At 42.0% G+C, this 22,135-nt stretch overlaps 1 protein-coding gene across 3 annotated transcripts in view; it reads right to left on the bottom strand.

Annotated features, from left to right (window-relative positions):
- The window catches only part of PTCD1 (pentatricopeptide repeat domain 1), a 66,715-nt gene that overhangs the window by 43,826 nt on the left and 754 nt on the right, over positions 1 to 22,135 (bottom strand). The window lies entirely within an intron of this gene.

The following is a 22,135-nucleotide window of genomic DNA, read 5'->3' on the forward strand; positions in this document are numbered from 1 at the left end:
CCTGTCTGCGGCAAGACGTAGAGCCAGCGTTAAACAGTGAACAGCAGAGCAGGAAACTGACGGCTCCCTGCTCTATCATACGACTAAACTGTATCTGCATCGGGAGTACGCAAATACAGTTGAAAACGAGGAAAAAACACAATGCTCAAGATGACATGCGTTATCTGCTCTGAATTTAAATATTGTTTTTTATCCGATTAACTGCTGAGCCCTATACTGAATTGTGATAAACAGGTCTGTTTGCATTTCAGTTCAGTCCCCAGGAGTTGATCTCAGAGGCCATAGAGGTGGAAAAGGGGAGCACGGATTAAATATATATTTATATGGAGATCTAGGAAAATATTCCTTGTCCATGGGCGAAGTATATATATACACAGGTAGAGATAAGCAGCACTCTGTGACAGATTCCAACACGGTAATGGGTGCAAGCAGGTAATCCAGATCCGTGGATTATAAGACATAAACAAAAGAAATCCCACAGCACTCCGATGATTCCAAAAAGTATGTGATTTATTCAGTCAACAGCTGCAACGTTTCCGTCCTGCTATAGGACCTTTTTCAAGCATAGTAACACAGCAATACATGCAGGTATATAAGACATGTGCCTCATTACCATAATGAGGAATCATTAACATAGTGCACAGACAAAATATTGCTTGAAAAAGGTCCTATAGCAGGACGGAAACGTTGCAGCTGTTGACTGAATAAATCACATACTTTTTGGAACCATCGGAGTGCTGTGGGATTTCTTTTGTTTATATATATATATATATATATATATATATATATACACACACACACACACACATATATATATATATATAGGGAGCTAGGAACATTCCTGGTCTCTGGACGATGTATAAATATATATAGGGAGCTAAGAACATTCCTAGTCTCTGGACAATGTATACATATATATATATAGGGACCTAGGAACATTCCTGGTCTTTGGACGCTTTATACATATCTATATAGGGAGCTAGAAACATTCATGGTCTAAGGACGATGTATACATATATATAGGGAGCTAGGAACATTCCTGGTCTCTGGACGATGTATAAATATATATAGGGAGCTAAGAACATTCCTAGTCTCTGGACAATGTATACATATATATATATAGGGACCTAGGAACATTCCTGGTCTTTGGACGCTTTATACATATCTATATAGGGAGCTAGAAACATTCATGGTCTAAGGACGATGTATACATATATATATAGGGAGCGAAGAACATTCCTGGTCTATGAACGCTGTATACATATATATAGGGAGCGAAGAACATTCCTGGTCTATGAACGATGTATATATAGGGAAGGGAGCTAAGAACATTCTTGGCCTATGAACGATGTATACATACATATATATAGGGAGCTAGGAACATTCCTGGCCTATGACGATGTATACATATATATATGGAGCTAAAAACATTCCTGTTCTATGGATGATTTATACACACATATAAATATATACATATATATATATATATATACGAACATGTAACGATTTATACATATATAGGAAGCTGGTAACATTCCTGGTCTCTGGACGAAGTATATATAGGGAGCTATAAACATTCCTTGTTTCTAGACGATGTATACATAATATATATAGGGAGCTAGGAATATTCCTGGTATCTGGACGATGTATACATATAGACAGGGAGCTAGGAACATTCCTGGTCTCTGGACGAAGTATACATATATATAGGGCGCTAGGAACATTCCTGGTCTCTGGACGTTGTATACATATATATAGGGCGCTAGGAACATTCCTGGTCTCTGAAAGATGTATACATATAAAGAGGGACCTAGGAACATTCCTGGTCTCTGGACAATATAAATATATAGGGAGCTAGGAACATTCCTGGTCTATGAACGATGTATATATATATATAGGGAGCTAGGGACGTTTCTGGCCTATGAACGATGTATATATATAAATTGGGAGCTAGGGAAATTCCTGGCCTATGACGATGTATACATATATATATAGGGAGCTAAAAACATTCCTGTTCTACGGACGATGTATACTTATATACACACTAGTCCTTATCAATGAATTAGAATATCATCAAAAAGTTAATTTATTTCAGTCATTCAATTCAAAAAGTGAAACTCATATTATATAGATTCATTACACAGAGTGATCTATTTCCAGCATTTTTTTGTTAATGAAAACCCAAAATTTAGTGTCTCAGAAAATTCGAATATTATATAAGCCCAATTTCAAAAATGATTTTTGATACCGAAATATTGGACTACTGAAAAGTATGTACATGGCATTAGGGATGTCACGATACCAGAATTTGGACTTCGATACCGATACCGATACTTCGATACTAAAACGGTATTTATGCCAATAATAATAATAAAAACTTCTTCCGTTTTCTGATGTGAGGCGCGTGGTGTGATGAATTTTGAACCTCCACGTGCCTCACATAATGGCCAACATTGGGTTAATGTGTGAGGTACATGATGGGGTTAATTACTATTAATGCGAGGTACAAAATTCATAATACCTCGTGCCTCACATTAATAAGTGAAAGTGTATTTTATAACAGCGTAAACACGAATGACGCTATAAATGTGTTATTACGGTCGCAGCGATACCGATTGTGTATAGGTTATGTATCGAGACTTATTTAAATTTTTATTGTAATGTGTGTGTGTTTTTTTAATTTAACATTGCTTTATTTTTTTTACTTTTTATTTTTAAACTTTATTGTACTGGCATATATCTATATGCCAGTACATTAGCCTGTGTACGGATAGCACACAGGCAGTTGTTAGGACATACCTCAGTATGCCCTAACAGGAAATATGGTCAGACAGCCCTGGGGTCCTTCAATGATACTGTGGTTATTAAACCAGGTGTTGGTACTTTTGGCAGTGTGGGCAGGTGCCAAGTCCTGTTGGAAAATGAAACTAGCATCTCCATAAAGCTTGTCAGCAGAGGGAAGCATGAAGTGCCCTAAAATGTCCTGGTAGACGACTGAGCTGACTCTGGACTTGATATAACACAGTGGACCAACACCAGCAAATGACATGGTTCCCCAAACCATCACTGACTGTGGAAACTTCACACTGGACCACAAGCAACTTGGATTTATGCCTCTCCACTCTTCCTCCAGATTCTGGGACCTTGATTTTCAAATAAAATGCAAAATTTACTTTCATTCGAAAACAGGACTTTGGACCACTGAGCAACAGTGTTGGTCCAGTGTGTTATATTAAGTCCAGAGTCAGCGCAGGAGTCTACCAGGAAATTTTAGAGCACTTCATGCCTCCCTCTGCTGACAAGCTTTATGGAGATGCTGATGTCATTTTCCAGCAGGACTTGGCACCTGCCCACACTGCCAAAAGTACCAATACCTGGTTTAATAACCACAGTATCACTGTGCTTGATTGGCCAGCAATCTCGTCTGACCTGCCCTTGGTATTGTCAAGAGGAAGATGAGAGACACCAGACCCAACAATGCAGACGAGCTGAAGGCCGCTATCAAAGCAACCTGGGCTTCCATAACATCTCAGCAGTGACAGAGGCTGATCGCCTCCATGCCACACCGCATTGTGCAGTAATTCATGTAAAAGGAGCCCCGACCAAGTATTGACTGCATATACTGTACATACTTTTCAGTAGGCTAACATTTCGGTATTAAAAATGTAAATAATTTAAATTGGGCTTATTTTATATTCAAATATTCTGAGATAGTACATTTTGGGTTATCATTAACTCCTTCAGGACCAAGCTCATTTTGGCCTTCAGGGTGAGCCCCATTTTTTTCAAATCTGACATGTGTCACTTTATGTGGTAATAACTTTTGAATGCTTCTACCTAACCAAGCGATTATGAGATTGTTTTCTCGTGACATATTGTACTTTTTGTAAGTGAAAAAATTTGGTCGATCAATTTATTGCTTATTTGTGAAAAACACCAAAATTGAGAGAAAAGTTGAGGAAATTATGATTTTTCTAATTTTAAATGTATCTGCTTGTAAAACAGATAGTAATACCACACAAAATAGATACTAATTAACATATCTCAAATTTCTAGGATGTTACAAAGCTTATGCAGCAATTTCTCACATTTTCAAGAAAATTTCAAAAGGCTATATTTTCAGGGACGAGTTCAGTTCTGAAGTGGTTTTGAGGGCCCTATATATTAGAAACCCCCATAAAACACCCCATTTTGAAAACTGTACCCCACAAAGTATTCAAAACAGAAAGTGTTTTAACCCTATATGCGTTTTACAGGAATTTAAACAAAGTAGAGGTGAAATGTTCAAATTTAATTTTTTGGGCAAAAATTCATTTGTAATTGTCACGAAGGGTCTGTAGAGCCACTGGGCCGTACCGCCTTGGCGGTAAGGCAGCTGGCCAACAGGGAGCAGGCGAATGTCTATAGTTCTATAGGTACCTGTGAAAGCTCAGACAGCAGCAGGGCAGGCTCGGCTGGGACTAGGTAGCAGGCGGGCGTCAGGTGAGGAGAAGCAGGTCAGACGTGGATGCAGCACGGGACGACTTTGGCAAAGCACAGTGCTAGACCAGGAAGGTATGGATTGCTAGGTACAGGAACTGGAAACAGGTATAGGTACAGGGACTGGAACAGGAAACACACTAGGAGGCCATCACATAGACAAACTAGGGAACACAACAACGCCCAGGCATAGAACTAGGGGCCTGGACCCCTCTTATAGACCAGGGTACTCACGGGTCAAATTTCATCCATGAGGTCCGATGCGCGCGCTGCCCCTTTAAGAGCGGGCACGAGCGTGCGCGCGCACCATACGGGATCCGGCTGAGGTGAGTGGACGCGAGCATCTCCTGAGGAGGCTGGGGCCAGCGCTTGCCGACTCGTGGCTGCGGCTGTCAGGTGGAGGTTGGAGCTCACAGCCCGCAGCCACGGACGTTACAGTAATACATTTTTTTCTGTAACACATAGGGATGCATGATGCATCCAAACTTTGATACCGTTATTTCATGTATTTCGATAATGAGCTGTGCGGCCGCACAGCTTAGCATTGTAACACATGAATGTATGAGAGCGGGGCTGCGGCTGTGTGATACAACCATCACTTCTCTCCTGAGTCCTGACAAGTGCGCGCCACCAGGATGATACGATGCGATGCGACCAGCGCTGCACTAATGATTGCCGGCACTGAAGACCGAACATGGCAGGCGCACTGCAAAACACCCCCATGTTCTGTATTCAGTGCCTGCGTCGGCCGCATCACCTTATTCTGACAGTATGAGCACTTGTTGTCAGGAGCAGGGCAATGGCTATATTACACTGCCACAGCCCAGCTCTATAACGGTGGAGATCAGAGAAACCTCTCATCTCCGCCGCTATTCTCCTGAATGCTGCGATCAAAGCTGTACGCAGCATTCAAGAGGAAAATGAGAAGGGGGGATGCCCCTTGGATGGCATCACAGGAGTTCCTTTGACACGATTGAGGGACATAACATATATGGGCAGACAGCCCAGGGTCCATTGAAGGACCCCAGGGCTGTCTGACCATATTTCCTGTTCTTAGGGCATACTCAGGTATGTCCTAACAACTGCCAGTGTACTATCAGTACACAGGCTAATGTACTGGTATATAGATATATGCCGGTACATTAAAGTTTAAAAAAAACAGTAAAAACAAAAGTAATATTAAACTAAAAAAAAATACATATACACCTTTTTTTACAATAAACATTAAAATAAGTCTCAATACATAAAATATACATATATTTGGTATTGGCGCGGTCGTAATGACCTACACAACAATTGTTTTGCGTCATTTATGATGTGTATGCTGTAAAAAAATAAAATGAAAACTGCTTCACTTATTGTGAGGCACGAGGTGTGATGAATTTAACCTCCATGTGCTTTCCTTTTTGGAAACTGTGTCACTAGGGTTGTCACGATACCAGAATTTGGACTTCGATACCGATACTTTGTGTAGTATTGCGATTTCGATAACAAAACGATACTTTGCCAACAGTAAAAAAAAAACAAGTTCTTCCATTTTCTGATGTGAGGCACGAGGTGTGATGAATTTTGAATATGCCTCACATTAATAGTAATTAACCCCATCATGTACCTCACACACAAACCCATTATGACTGAGAAACATGATGGGGTTAATTACTATTAATGTGAGTATTGTTTTGGTATCGAAATCGCAATACTACACAAAGTATCGGTATCGAAGTCAAAATTCTGCTATCGTGATAGCCAGGGGCATAACTAGGGGGGGGGGGGGCAGGCGGGCCATGTGCCCCGGGCGCAACTTAGAGGGGGGCACCAGCGCCACCTCCTCCTGCACTATAATTGTACCTGTGTCTATAGGACACAGGTACAATTAGAAGCAATGAATTTCCGGGTACGTTCCGTGCCCGGCCATTCAGCTCTTTTGTACGAGTGAAGCGGTATCGCGCTTCCGTCGCTGACTGACAGGGAAAGTCATCCTGCCCAGCCAATCAGCGCCTTTCATAGACGCTTCGTTCAACACCCAGGAGACCTGCGCAGAAGAGAGCAGGTCTCCATTGCTGCCAGCCGGCATGGGAGCGGGATTAAGGTGAGTTTGAATAGTTTGTTATTTTATTGTAATAAAAAAGTGTGCGGCATTATCTACAGGGGGGGGGGCTTTATCTACAAGGGGGGCTTTATCTACAGGGGGAGCTTTATCTACGGGGAGCTTTATCTACAGGGGGGGCTATATACTGGGGTGGGCTATCTATGGAGCACCATATACAGGGGTGGTCTATATCTACAGGGGCTATATACAGGGGTGGTGTAAAAGATCTGCCAGGCACAACTTCTGTGTATACGCCCATGGGTAATCAGTCTGCACCTGGTTCTATGTCTCTGAGACTGACTCCATCTTCCACCACTCAGGATGGCAGGCTTAGGAGTGGGAGAGCCTATCGCAGCCTGGCCAGACGGAGCTAGCTCCCGCCCTCTGTCTATTTATACCTGCCTTTCCTGTTCCTCCTTTGCTTGTGATTCTTCTCGTGTGGTTTCCTGGCATTGCTGCAGCTCCTAGCTATTTGACCTTGCTTCATACTGACCCCGGCTTACTGACTCCTCTCCTGCTCTGCGTTTGGTACCTCGTACATTCCTGGTTTGACTTGGCTCGTTCACCTCTCTTGTTGCTCACGGTGTTGCCGTGGGCAACTGCCCCATTTCCCTTTGCTTGTGTCCCCTTGTCTGTTTGTCTGTCGTGCACCTACTGAGCGTAGGGACCATCGCCCAGTTGTAACCCGTCGCCTAGGGCGGGTCGTTGCAAGTAGGCAGGGACTGAGTGGTGGGTAGATTAGGGCTCACTGTCTGTTTCCCTACCTCCCTGCCATTACAGGTGGGCTATCTGTGTAGCACTATAGGGGAGCTATTTGTGGGACACTATATACAGGGGTGGGCTATATGGGGGCACTATCTACAGGTGTGTGTGTGTGTGTGTGACACGGTGTATGGTTCTGTTATAATTAGAGGTACAGTGTATGGCGCTATTATATTTAGCGGCGTAGTGTCTGGTATAATGAGAACTTTATCTTTGTTTATAGGTGTAGAAATGTTGGAAAAGTGAGACGCTGAAGACATCTGAGCGGCAAACCTCAGAAATGGGCTGTGACCGGGAGAAGTCACCATAGAGGTCTGGAACGGATGGAGAAAAAGAACTAGAATCTGAGACGTCACCGGTGAGTCACTTAATGTAAATGTTTATTCTGCCTCTAATCAGCACTGTAGTCACTGTATGATCTGCAGCGAAATGATGGGTGGTGTGATTATGATATGATTTATTTTTTGTGAAACAGCAACTCACAGCATATCCTTACCATTGTTCGGGCCATGCTGGGAGCTGTAGTTTTACGCCGTACATACCTATACGGCAGGGGTTGCACTAAATATAGCTGTATTTGTGCTGGTGTTGTATTTATGTGCTGAGCTTGGTTCTGGTACTGTATATACGTACTGAGCTTTGTTCTGGTGTTGTGTATAGAACTATATTGCTTGTAAAATGTACAAATGTTTTTAGTCTCGAGTTACATAAAAAGAAATGTGGAAAAGAAAGGACACGTCATTAATTGGTATAGAAAACAAACACGGCGAGGGGGAAGGAGATGTCGGGAAAGAGGTTGGGTGGGGGGAGGGGGGGACGCCAAACTGAATCTTTGCCCAAGGTGCTGGACAACCTAGCTACGCCTCTGGTGATAGCCCTAGTAACACAGAAGATTTTACCAGAGAAATTCATCTCAATATTTATTGCCCATATTCTGCAGTTTTTAGAAATATCCCACATGTGGCCCTAGTGTGGTAACGGACTGAAACACAGGCCTCAGAAGCAATGGAGCACCTAGTGAATTTTGGGGCCTCCTTTTCATTATAATATATTTTAGGCACCATGCCAGGTTTGAAGAGGCCTTGTGGTGCCAAAACACTGGAAACCCCCAAAAGTGACCTCATTGTTGAAACTACACCCCACACGGAATTTATCTAGGGGTATAGTTAGTAATTTGACCCCACAGGTTTTTTGCTAAATTTATTCGAATTAGTCTGTGAAAATGAAAATCTACTTTTTTTCTGGAAAAATTTAGAATTTTCGCAATTAATAAAAGAGAAAAACACACCCAACATTTGTAAAGCAATTTCACGCGATTACGGAAATACCCCATATGTGGTAATAAACGGCTGTTTGGACCCACGGCAGTGCTCCGAAGGGAAGGAGCGCCATTTGGATCGCTGATTTTACTGGAATGGTTGTCGTGCCGTGTCACGTTTGCAACGCACTGGAGGGACCTAAACAGTGGAAACCCCCCAAAAGTGACCCCATTTTGGAAACTACACCCCTCAAAGAATTTTTCTAGTGGTATAGCTAGCATTTTGACCCCACAGGTTTTTTGCTGAATTTATTGTAATTAGTCTGTGAAGATGAAAATCTACTTTTTTTCTGAAAAAGAATTTTCTAATTTTTATAAGGGATAAAGGAGAAAAAGCACCCCAACATTTGTAAAGCAATTTCTCCCGATTACGGAAATACCCCATATGTGGTAATAAACTGCTGTTTGGACGCACGGCAGGGCTCAGAAGGGAAGGAGCATCATTTGGATTTTGCAGATCAGATTTTGCTGAATTGGTTTCTGGGGGCCATGTTGAATTTGCAGAGCCCCTGAAGTACCAGTACAGTAGAAATTCCCCAGGTGTGATCCCATTTTGGAGACTATACCCCTCAACTAATTAAATTAAAGGTGTTTTATAGATTTTATTAGAATTGGGCCGTGAAAATTAAATAATATATTTTTTCCAATAAGATGTAGATTTAGCTCATAATTTTTTGTTTCCACAAGGAATACAGGAGAAAAGACACCCCAAAATGTGTTACACAATTTCTGCTGAGTAGGAAAATTCCCCATATGTTATTGTAAACTGCAATTTGGACACACGGCAAGGGTCTAAAGGGAAAAAGCGCAATTTCAATTTTGAAGTAGAGATTTTACAAAATTGTTTTTTGCCGCCATGTTGAGGCTGAAGTACCAGTACAGTGAAAACCCCCGAGAAGTGACCCCATTTAGGAAACTACACCCCTCAGGCCTCATGCACACGACCGTAAAAACTCCCGTTATTACGGGTCGTAATTACGACCCGTAATAACGGGCTCATAGACTTCTATTGGCCACGGGTACCTTCGCGTTTTCTTACGGGAAGGTGCCCATACCGTTGAAAAAGATAGAACATGTCCTATTTCAGGCCGTAATAACGGCACGGACAGCCCATAGAAGTCTATTGAGCTCCCGTAATGACGGGTGGCTACGTGTGTGCACCAGTCATTACCGCAGCGTTGCTAGGCGACGTCAGTAAGTAGTCACTGTCCAGTGTGCTGAAAGAGTTAACTGATAGGCAGTAACTCTTTCAGCACCCTGGACAGTGAATTCCGATCACAATATAGAGTAACCTGTAAAAAAAAAGAAAAGACGTTCATACTTACCAAAAACTTCCTGCTTCTTCCTCCAGTCCGGCCTCCCAGCCGTTGCCTTGGTGACGCGTCCCTCTCGACATCCGGCCCGACATCCCTGGATGACGTTTCAGCCCATGTGACCGCTGCAGCCAATCACAGGCCAATCACATGCTGCAGCGGTCACATGGACTGCCGCATCATCCAGGGATGTCGGGCTGGATCTCAAGAGAGGGACGCGTCACCAAGGCAACGGCCAGGTAAGTATGAATTTCTTTTACTTTTACCTCGGAAAGGGCTGCCCCTTCTCTCTATCTTGCATTGATAGAGAGAAGGGGCTGCCGATTAGTGCAGTGCAATTTTGCAGAGAATACGTGTCCGTAAATACGGGTGGAATACGGGTGACACCGGGCCCGTATTTACAGGCACGGGTCCGTAAATACTGGTACAAAACGGGTCGAATACGTGTGACACCGGACACGTATTTACGCCAGTATTTACGGGAGGGAAAAAATACGGTCGTGTGCATGAGGCCTCAAGGAATTCATCTAGAAGTGTAGTGAGCATTTTGTTTTTTTGCGTGACAAACTGTAGTTTTTATTAGTACCATGTTTGGGTGCGTGCGACTTTTTGATCACTATTCAAATTTTTGGGAAACAACGTGACCAAAGAAGGAAATTCTGCCATTGTTTTTTATTTAATTTTTTTACCGTGTTCACCGTGCGGGATAAATAATATATTTTTATAGGTCAGGCCGATATGAACGCGGTGATGCCGATTATGTATAGCTTTTTTTTTCTAATTATAAAGGACTTGAACAGGGCGATTATTGTTTTTATTACATAAAACTTGTATTTATTTATTTTACTAAAACGTTTTGTTTTTTTACACATACTAGGGGACTAGAAAATCTTATCTTCTGATTTCCTGTACAATACACTGCACTACTTATGTAGTGCAGTGTATTGTAACTGTCACTTTACAACTGACAGTTTGGACAGGACCTAATAGGCTCCCGTACCTGGCAACCAGGAAGCCATTGCTAGGCTTCCTGGTTGCCATTGCAATCATCAGCACCCCGCGATTTTTAGCGGAGGGACAACGGGGTACAGAGGGAGCCCCCTCCCTCTATGTCAATCACTTAAGTGCCACTGTCGCTTTTGATAGCGGCATTTAAGGGGTTAAATGGCGGCGATCGGAGATAACTGTGATCGCCACCGTTGCAGTGGGATGTCAGCTGTATATTAGTCGACACCCGCTGAAGATGAACCTTTGCCCGCTTCATCCTCAGGGCGTTACTGTACGCCCATTTGTGGGAACGCACCGATAAAAAGGACGTACAGTAACGCCCATTAGCGGGAAGGGGTTAACTGTTAGCCATAATCAGCAACATTAAAAAGAAAAAAATGGTGGAAATAGATCACTCTGTGTAATGAATATATATAATATAGGAGTTTCAGTTTTTGAATTGAATTACTGAAATAAACTTTTTGATGATATTCTCATTCATTCATCGAGAAGGACTAATATAAGGAACATTCCTGGTCTATGAACAATGTATACATATATATATAGGAAGCAAGGAACATTCCTGGTCTATGAATGATGTATACATATATATATATATATAGGAAGCAAGGAACATTCCTGATCTATGAACGATGTATACATATATATAGGGAGCTAGGAACATTCCTGGTCTCTGGACGATGTATACATATATATAGGGAGCTAGGAACATTCCAGGTCTATGAACGCTGTATACATATACAGTGAAGGAAATAAGTATTTGATCTCTTGCTGATTTTGTAAGTTTGCCCACCTGTCAAAGTCATGAACAGTCTAGAATTTTTAGGCTAGGTTAATTTTACCAGTGAGTGATAGATTATATATAAAAAAAACAGAAAATCACATAGTCAAAATTATATATATTTATTTGCATTGTGCACAGAGAAATAAGTATTTGATCCCTTTGGCAAACAAGACTTAATACTTGGTGGCAAAACCCTTGTTGGCAAGCACAGCTGTCAGACGTTTTTTGTAGTTGATGATGAGGTTTGCACACATGTTAGATGGAATTTTGGCCCACTCCTCTTTGCAGATCATCTGTAAATCATTAAGATTTCGAGGCGGTCGCTTGGCAACTCGGATCTTCAGCTCCCTCCATAAGTTTTCGATGGGATTAAGGTCTGGAGACTAGCTAGGCCACTCCATGACCTTAATGTGCTTCTTTTTGAGCCACTCCTTTGTTGCCTTGGCTGTATGTTTCGGGTCATTGTCGTGCTGGAAGACCCAGCCACGAGCCATTTTTAATGTCCTGGTGGAGGGAAGGAGGTGGTCACTCAGGATTTGACGGTACATGGCTCCATCCATTCTCCCATTGATGCGGTGAAGTAGTCCTGTGCCCTTAGCAGAGAAACACCCCCAAAACATGTTTCCACCTCCATGCTTGACAGTGGGGACGGTGTTCTTTGGGTCATAGGCAGCATTTCTCTTCCTCCAAACACGGCGAGTTGAGTTAATGCCAAAGAGCTCAATTTTAGTCTCATCTGACCACAGCACCTTCTCCCAATCACTCTCAGAATCATCCAGATGTTCATTTGCAAACTTCAGACGGGCCTGTACATGTGCCTTCTTGAGCAGGGGGACCTTGCGGGCACTGCAGGATTTTAATCCATTACGGCGTAATGTGTTACCAATGTTTTTTTTGGTGACTGTAGTCCCAGTTGCCTTGAGATCATTAACAAGTTCCCCCCGTGTAGTTTTCGGCTGAGCTCTCACCTTCCTCAGGATCAAGGATACCCCACGAGGTGAGATTTTGCATGGAGCCCCAGATCGATGTCGATTGACAGTCATTTTGTATGTCTTCCATTTTCTTACTATTGCACCAACAGTTGTCTCCTTCTCACCCACCGTCTTACTTATGGTTTTGTAGCCCATTCTAGCCTTGTGCAGGTCTATGATCTTGTCCCTGACATTCTTAGAAAGCTCTTTGGTCTTGCCCATGTTGTAGAGGTTAGAGTCAGATTGATTAATTGAATCTGTGGACAGGAGTCTTTTATACAGGTGACCATTTAAGACAGCTGTCTTTAATGCAGGCACCAAGTTGATTTGGAGCGTGTAACTGGTCTGGAGGAGGCTGAACTCTTAATGGTTGGCAGGGGATCAAATACTTATTTCTCTGTGCACAATGCAAATAAATATATATCATTTTGACAATGTGATTTTCTGTTTTGTTTTTTTTTATATAATCTATCTCTCACTGGTAAAATTAACCTAGCCTAAATAATCTAGACTGTTAATGACTGACAGTGGGCAAATTTACAAAATCAGCAAGGGATCAAATACTTATTTCCTTCACTGTATATAGGGAGCTAGAAACATTCCTGGTCTATGATCGATGTATACATACATATATATAGGAAGCTAGGAACATTCCTGGTCTATGAACGATGTATACACACACAAATATATATATATATATATGAAGCTAGGAACATTCCTGGTCTTTGGACGATATATACATAGGGAGCTAGGAACATTCCTGGTCTATGAACGATGTATACACACACATATATATATATATATATGAAGCTAGGAACATTCCTGGTCTTTGGACGATATATACATAGGGAGCTAGGAACATTCCTGATCTCTGGACGATGTATACATATATATAGTGAGCTAGGAACATTCCTGGTCTATGAACGATGTATACAGTGGCGTAACTACCGCTGTAGCAGCGGTAGCGACTGCTACGGGGCCCGCGGCATGAGGGGGCCCGTGTCGCCCGCCTGCACGGGCCCCCACCATGGCCGTTGGCTCCGCTAGAAGCCGCTATGACTGCTACAGCGGGACGCCACTGAACACTACGGCAGAGCAGGGAGGCATCTTCCCGCTCTGCCATTAAACAAAAGACATGTATCCCCTATCCACAGGATAGGGGATACATGTGTGATCGCTGGCAGGGATAGGGAGAACGGGGGACTGAAAGTCCCCTGAAGTTCTCCATCACAAACCTCGGACTTCCGGGGTCTGTGTCGGCAGCTCCGTAGAAATTAAAGGAGCGCCGGTCGCGCTTGTGCGCATGCGTGACCAGCGTTCCTTTCATTTTTATTGAGCTGCCGACACAGACGCCGGAAGTCAGAGGTGAGTGATGGAGAACTTCAGGGGACTTGCAGTCCCCCGTTCTCCCTATAAATGCCAGCGATCACACCACATGTATCCCCTATCCTGTGGATAGGGGATGCATGTTATTTGTAGGACACATTATAGGTCACATTTTTTGGAGGGGGGGGGCTATATGGCGTTCCCTGCGGGGGGGGGGCGCGCTGCATGGCGTTCCCTGCAGGGGGGGGCGCTGTATGGCGTTCCCTGCAAGGGGGGGGGCGCTGTATGGCGTTCCCTGCAGGGGGGGCGCTGTATGGCGTTCCCTGCAGGTGGGGGGGGGCGCTCTATGGCGTTACCTGCAGAGGGGGGGGGGGCGCTGTATGGCGTTCCCTGCAGGGGGGGGCGCTGTATGGCGTTCCCTGCAAGGGGGGGGGCGCTGTATGGCGTTCCCTGCAGGGGGAGGCGCTGTATGGCGTTCCCTGCAGGGGGGGGCGCTGTATGGCGTTCCCTGCAGGGAGGAGGCACTGTGTGGCGTTCCCTGCAGGGGGGGGGACGGGCACTGTGTGGCGTTCCCTGCAGGGGGGGACGCTGTATGGCGTTCCCTGCAGGGGGGGGGCTGTATGGCGTTCCCTACAGGGGGGGCTGTATGGCGTTCCCTACAGGGGGGGCTGTATGGCGTTCTCTACAGTGGGGGCTATATGGCGTTAGCGCCATACAGCCCCCTCTGTAGATAACGCCATACAGTCCCCCTGTAGATAACGCCATACAGCCCCCTCTGTAGATAACGCCATACAGTCCCCCTGTAGATAACGCCATACAGCCCCCCCTGTAGATAACGCCATACAGCCCCCCCTGTAGATAATGCCACACAGCCCCCCCTGTAGGGAACGCCATACAGTCCCCCCTGTAGATAACGCCATACAGTCCCCCTCTGTAGATAACGCCATACAGTCTACAGGGGGGCTGTATGGCGTTATTTACTGGGGGGGCTGTATGGCGTTATCTAGAGGGGGTGCTGTATGGCGTTATCTACAGGGGGGGGCTGTAAAAAAGGCACTATCTACAAGGGGGGGGGGGGTTGTGTGACACCCAGGGGAGGGGGGGCCCCAGTCAAAAGTTTGCTATGGGGCCCAGTCTTTCCTAGTTATATATAGGGAGCTAGGAACATTCCTGGTCTATGAACGATGTATACATATTTATATAGGGAGCTAGGAACATTCCTGGTCTATGAACGATGTATACACACACACACACACATATATATATATATATATATATATATATAGGCAGCTAGGAACATTCCTGGTCTCTGGATGGTGTATACATATATATATAGGGAGCTAGAAACATTCCTGGTCTATGAACGATGTATACAAATATATATATATATATATATATATATATATATATATATATATATATATATATATAGGGAGCTAGGAACATTCCTGGCCTCTGGATGATGTATACATATAGACAGGGAGCTAGGAACATTCCTGGTCTATGAGCGATGTATACACACACACACACACACACACACACATATATATACACATGAAGCTAGGAACATTCCTGGTCTATGAACGATATGTACACATATCTATCTATCTATATATATATATATATATACATACACACTTCCGTTCAAAAGTTTAGGGTCACCTAGAAATCTCCTTATTTTTGAAAGAAAAGCACAGTTTTTTTCAATGAAGATAACATTAAATTAGTCAGAAATACACTCTATACATTGTTAATGTGCTAAATGACTATTCTAGCTGCAAACGGCTGGTTTTTAATGCAATATCTACATAGGTGTATAGAGGCCCATTTCCAGCAACCATAACTCCAGTGTTCTAATGGTACATTGTGTTTGCTAACTGTGTTAGAAGGCTAATGGATGATTAGAAAATACTTGAAAACCCTTGTGCAATTATGTTAGCACCGCTGTAAACAGTTTTGCTGTTCAGAGGAGCTATAAAACTGACCTTCCTTTGAGCTAGTTGAGAATCTGGAGCATTACATTAGTGGGTTCGATTAAACCAAATGGCTAGAAAAAGAGAGCTTTCATGTGAAACTCGACAGTCTATTCTTGTTTTTAGAAATGAAGGCTATTCCATGCGAGAAATTGCAAAGAAACTGAAGATTTCCTACAATGGTGTGTACTACTCCCTTCAGAGGACAGCACAAACAGGCTCTAACCAGAGAAGAAAGAGAAGTGGGAGGCCCCGCTGCACAACTGAGCAACAAGACAAGTACATTAGAGTCTCTAGTTTGAGAAATAGACACCTTACAGGTCCTCAACTGGCAGCTTCATTAAATAGTACCCGCAAAACGCCAGTGTCAACGTCTACAGTGAAGAGGCGACTCCGGGATGCTGGCCTTCAGGGCAGAGTGGCAAAGAAAAAGCCATATCTGAGACTGGCTAATAAAAGGAAAAGATTAATATGGGCAAAAGCACACAGACATTGGACAGAGGAAGATTGGAAAAAAGTGTTATGGACAGACGAATCGAAGTCTGAGGTGTTTGGATCACACAGAAGAACATTTGTGAGACGCAGAACAACTGAAAAGATGCTGGAAGAGTGCCTGACGCCATCTGTCAAGCATGGTGGAGGTAATGTGATGGTCTGGGGTTGCTTTGGTGCTGGTAAAGTGGGAGATTTGTACAAGGTAAAAGGGATTTTAAATAAGGAAGGCTATCACTCCATTTTGCAACGCCATGCCATACCCTGTGGACAGCGCTTGATTGGAGCCAATTTCATCCTACAACAGGACAATGACCCAAAGCACACCTCCAAATTATGCAAGAACTATTTAGGGAAGAAGCAGGCAGCTGGTATTCTATCTGTAATGGAGTGGCCAGCGCAGTCACCAGATCTCAGGCCCATAGAGCTGTTGTGGGAGCAGCTTGACCGTATGGTACGCAAGAAGTGCCCATCAAGCCAATCCAACTTGTGGGAGGGGCTTCTGGAAGCATAGGGTTAAATTTCTCCCGATTACCTCAGCAAATTAACAGCTAGAATGCCAAAGGTCTGCAATGCTGTAATTGCTGCAAATGGAGCAATCTTTGACGAAAGCAAAGTTTGAAGGAGAAAATTATTATTTGAAATAAAAATCATTATTTCTAACCTTGTCAATGTCTTGACTATATTTTCTAGTCATTTTGCAACTCATTTGATAAATATAAGTGTGAGTTTTCATGGAAAACACAAAATTGTCTGGGTGACCCCAAACTTTTGAACGGTAGTGTGTGTGTGTGTGTATATATATATATATATATATATATATATATATATATATATATATATATATATATATATATATATAGGGAGCTAGGAACATTCCTGGTCTCTGGACAATGTATACATAATATATATAGGGAGCTAGGAACATTCCTGGTCTCTGGACAATGTATACATATATATATGGAGCTAGGAACATTCCTGGTCTCTGGACAATGTATACATAATATATATAGGGAGCTAGGAACATTCCTGGTCTCTGGACAATGTATACATATATATATGGAGCTAGGAACATTCCTGGTCTCTGGACAATGTATACATAATATATATAGTGAGCTAGGAACATTCCTGGTCTCTGGACGATGTATACATATTTATATATGGAGCTAGGAACATTCCTGGTCTATGAACGATGTATACATATATATAGGGAGCTAGGAACATTCCTGGTCTCTGGACAATGTATACACATATATATATATATATATATATATAGGGAGCTAGGAACATTCCTGGTCTCTGGACAATGTATACATATTTATATATGGAGCTAGGAACATTCCTGGTCTATGAACGATGTATACATATATATAGGGAGCTAGGAACATTCCTGGTCTCTGGACAATGTATACACATATATATAGGGAGCTAGGAACATTCCTGGTCTCTGGACAATGTATACATATTTATATAGGGAGCTAGGAACATTCCTGGTCTATGAACGATGTATACATATATATAGGGAGCTAGGAACATTCCTGGTCTATGAACGATGTATACATATATATATATATATAGGGAGCTAGGAACATTCCTGGTCTCTGGACAATGTATACATATTTATATAGGGAGCTAAGAACATTCCTGGTCTATGAACGATGTATACATATATATAGGGAGCTAGGAACATTCCTGGTCTATGAACGATGTATACATATATATATGGAGCTAGGAACATTCCTGGTCTCTGGACAATGTATACATAATATATATAGGGAGCTAGGAACATTCCTGGTCTCTGGACAATGTATACATATATATATGGAGCTAGGAACATTCCTGGTCTCTGGACAATGTATACATAATATATATAGGGAGCTAGGAACATTCCTGGTCTCTGGACAATGTATACATATATATATGGAGCTAGGAACATTCCTGGTCTCTGGACAATGTATACATAATATATATAGTGAGCTAGGAACATTCCTGGTCTCTGGACGATGTATACATATTTATATATGGAGCTAGGAACATTCCTGGTCTATGAACGATGTATACATATATATAGGGAGCTAGGAACATTCCTGGTCTCTGGACAATGTATACACATATATATATATATATATATATAGGGAGCTAGGAACATTCCTGGTCTCTGGACAATGTATACATATTTATATATGGAGCTAGGAACATTCCTGGTCTATGAACGATGTATACATATATATAGGGAGCTAGGAACATTCCTGGTCTCTGGACAATGTATACACATATATATAGGGAGCTAGGAACATTCCTGGTCTCTGGACAATGTATACATATTTATATAGGGAGCTAGGAACATTCCTGGTCTATGAACGATGTATACATATATATAGGGAGCTAGGAACATTCCTGGTCTATGAACGATGTATACATATATATATATATATAGGGAGCTAGGAACATTCCTGGTCTCTGGACAATGTATACATATTTATATAGGGAGCTAAGAACATTCCTGGTCTATGAACGATGTATACATATATATATGGAGCTAGGAACATTCCTGGTCTATGAACGATGTATACATATATATATGGAGCTAGGAACATTCCTGGTCTCTGGACAATGTATACACATATATATATATATATATATAGGGAGCTAGGAACATTCCTGGTCTCTGGACAATGTATACATATTTATATAGGGAGCTAAGAACATTCCTGGTCTATGAACGATGTATACATATATATATGGAGCTAGGAACATTCCTGGTCTATGAACGATGTATACATATATATATGGAGCTAGGAACATTCCTGGTCTCTGGACAATGTATACATATTTATATATGGAGCTAGGAACATTCCTGGTCTCTGGACAATGTATACATATTTATATAGGGAGCTAGGAACATTCCTGGTCTCTGGACGATGTATACATATTTATATAGGGAGCTAGGAACATTCCTGGTCTCTGGACAATGTATACATATTTATATAGGGAGCTAGGAACATTCCTGGTCTCTGGACGATGTATACATATTTATATAGGGAGCTAGGAACATTCCTGGTCTCTGGACAATGTATACACATATATATATATAGGGAGCTAGGAACATTCCTGGTCTCTGGACAATGTATACATATTTATATAGGGAGCTAGGAACATTCCTGGTCTATGAACGATGTATACATATATATAGGGAGCTAGGAACATTCCTGGTCTCTGGACAATGTATACACATATATATATATATATATAGGGAGCTAGGAACATTCCTGGTCTCTGGACAATGTATACATATTTATATAGGGAGCTAGGAACATTCCTGGTCTATGAACGATGTATACATATATATATGGAGCTAGGAACATTCCTGGTCTCTGGACAATGTATACATATTTATATAGGGAGCTAGGAACATTCCTGGTCTCTGGACAATGTATACATATATATATGGAGCTAGGAACATTCCTGGTCTCTGGACAATGTATACATATTTATATAGGGAGCTAAGAACATTCCTGGTCTATGAACGATGTATACATATATATATGGAGCTAGGAACATTCCTGGTCTATGAACGATGTATACATATATATATGGAGCTAGGAACATTCCTGGTCTCTGGACAATGTATACATATTTATATAGGGAGCTAGGAACATTCCTGGTCTCTGGACAATGTATACATATATATATGGAGCTAGGAACATTCCTGGTCTCTGGACAATGTATACACATATATATATATATATAGGGAGCTAGGAACATTCCTGGTCTCTGGACAATGTATACATATTTATATAGGGAGCTAAGAACATTCCTGGTCTATGAACGATGTATACATATATATATGGAGCTAGGAACATTCCTGGTCTATGAACGATGTATACATATATATATGGAGCTAGGAACATTCCTGGTCTCTGGACAATGTATACATATTTATATATGGAGCTAGGAACATTCCTGGTCTCTGGACAATGTATACATATTTATATAGGGAGCTAGGAACATTCCTGGTCTCTGGACGATGTATACATATTTATATAGGGAGCTAGGAACATTCCTGGTCTCTGGACAATGTATACATATTTATATAGGGAGCTAGGAACATTCCTGGTCTCTGGACAATGTATACACATATATATATATATAGGGAGCTAGGAACATTCCTGGTCTCTGGACAATGTATACATATTTATATAGGGAGCTAGGAACATTCCTGGTCTATGAACGATGTATACATATATATAGGGAGCTAGGAACATTCCTGGTCTCTGGACAATGTATACACATATATATATATATATATATAGGGAGCTAGGAACATTCCTGGTCTCTGGACAATGTATACATATTTATATAGGGAGCTAGGAACATTCCTGGTCTATGAACGATGTATACATATATATATGGAGCTAGGAACATTCCTGGTCTCTGGACAATGTATACATATTTATATAGGGAGCTAGGAACATTCCTGGTCTCTGGACAATGTATACATATATATATGGAGCTAGGAACATTCCTGGTCTCTGGACAATGTATACATATTTATATAGGGAGCTAAGAACATTCCTGGTCTATGAACGATGTATACATATATATATGGAGCTAGGAACATTCCTGGTCTATGAACGATGTATACATATATATATGGAGCTAGGAACATTCCTGGTCTCTGGACAATGTATACATATTTATATAGGGAGCTAGGAACATTCCTGGTCTCTGGACAATGTATACATATATATATGGAGCTAGGAACATTCCTGGTCTCTGGACAATGTATACATATTTATATAGGGAGATAGGAACATTCCTGGTCTCTGGACGATGTATACATATTTATATATAGGAAGCAAGGAACATTCCTGGTCTCTGGACGGTGTATACATATATATAGGGAGCTAGGAACATTCCTGGTCTCTGGACAATGTATACATATTTATATAGGGAGCTAGGAACATTCCTGGTCTCTGGACGGTGTATACATATATTTATATAGGGAGCTAGGAACATTCCTGGTCTCTGGACGATGTATACATATATATATGGTGCTAGGAACATTCCTGGTCTCTGGACAATGTATACATATTTATATAGGGAGCTAGGAACATTCCTGGTCTCTGGACAATGTATACATATATATATGGAGCTAGGAACATTCCTGGTCTCTGGACAATGTATACATATTTATATAGGGAGCTAGGAACATTCCTGGTCTCTGGACGATGTATACATATTTATATAGGGAGCTAAGAACATTCCTGGTCTCTGGACGATGTATACATATATATATGGAGCTAGGAACATTCCTGGTCTCTGGACAATGTATACATATTTATATAGGGAGCTAAGAACATTCCTGGTCTCTGGACGATGTATACATATTTATATAGGGAGCTAGGAACATTCCTGGTCTCTGGACGATGTATACATATATATATGGAGCTAGGAACATTCCTGGTCTCTGGACAATGTATACATATTTATATAGGGAGCTAAGAACATTCCTGGTCTCTGGACGATGTATACATATATATAGGGAGCTAGGAACATTCCTGGTCTCTGGACGATGTATACATATATATATGGAGCTAGGAACATTCCTGGTCTCTGG

This window comes from Rhinoderma darwinii, chromosome 6 (genome assembly GCF_050947455.1).
Source record: "Rhinoderma darwinii isolate aRhiDar2 chromosome 6, aRhiDar2.hap1, whole genome shotgun sequence".
NCBI lineage: Eukaryota > Metazoa > Chordata > Amphibia > Anura > Rhinodermatidae > Rhinoderma > Rhinoderma darwinii.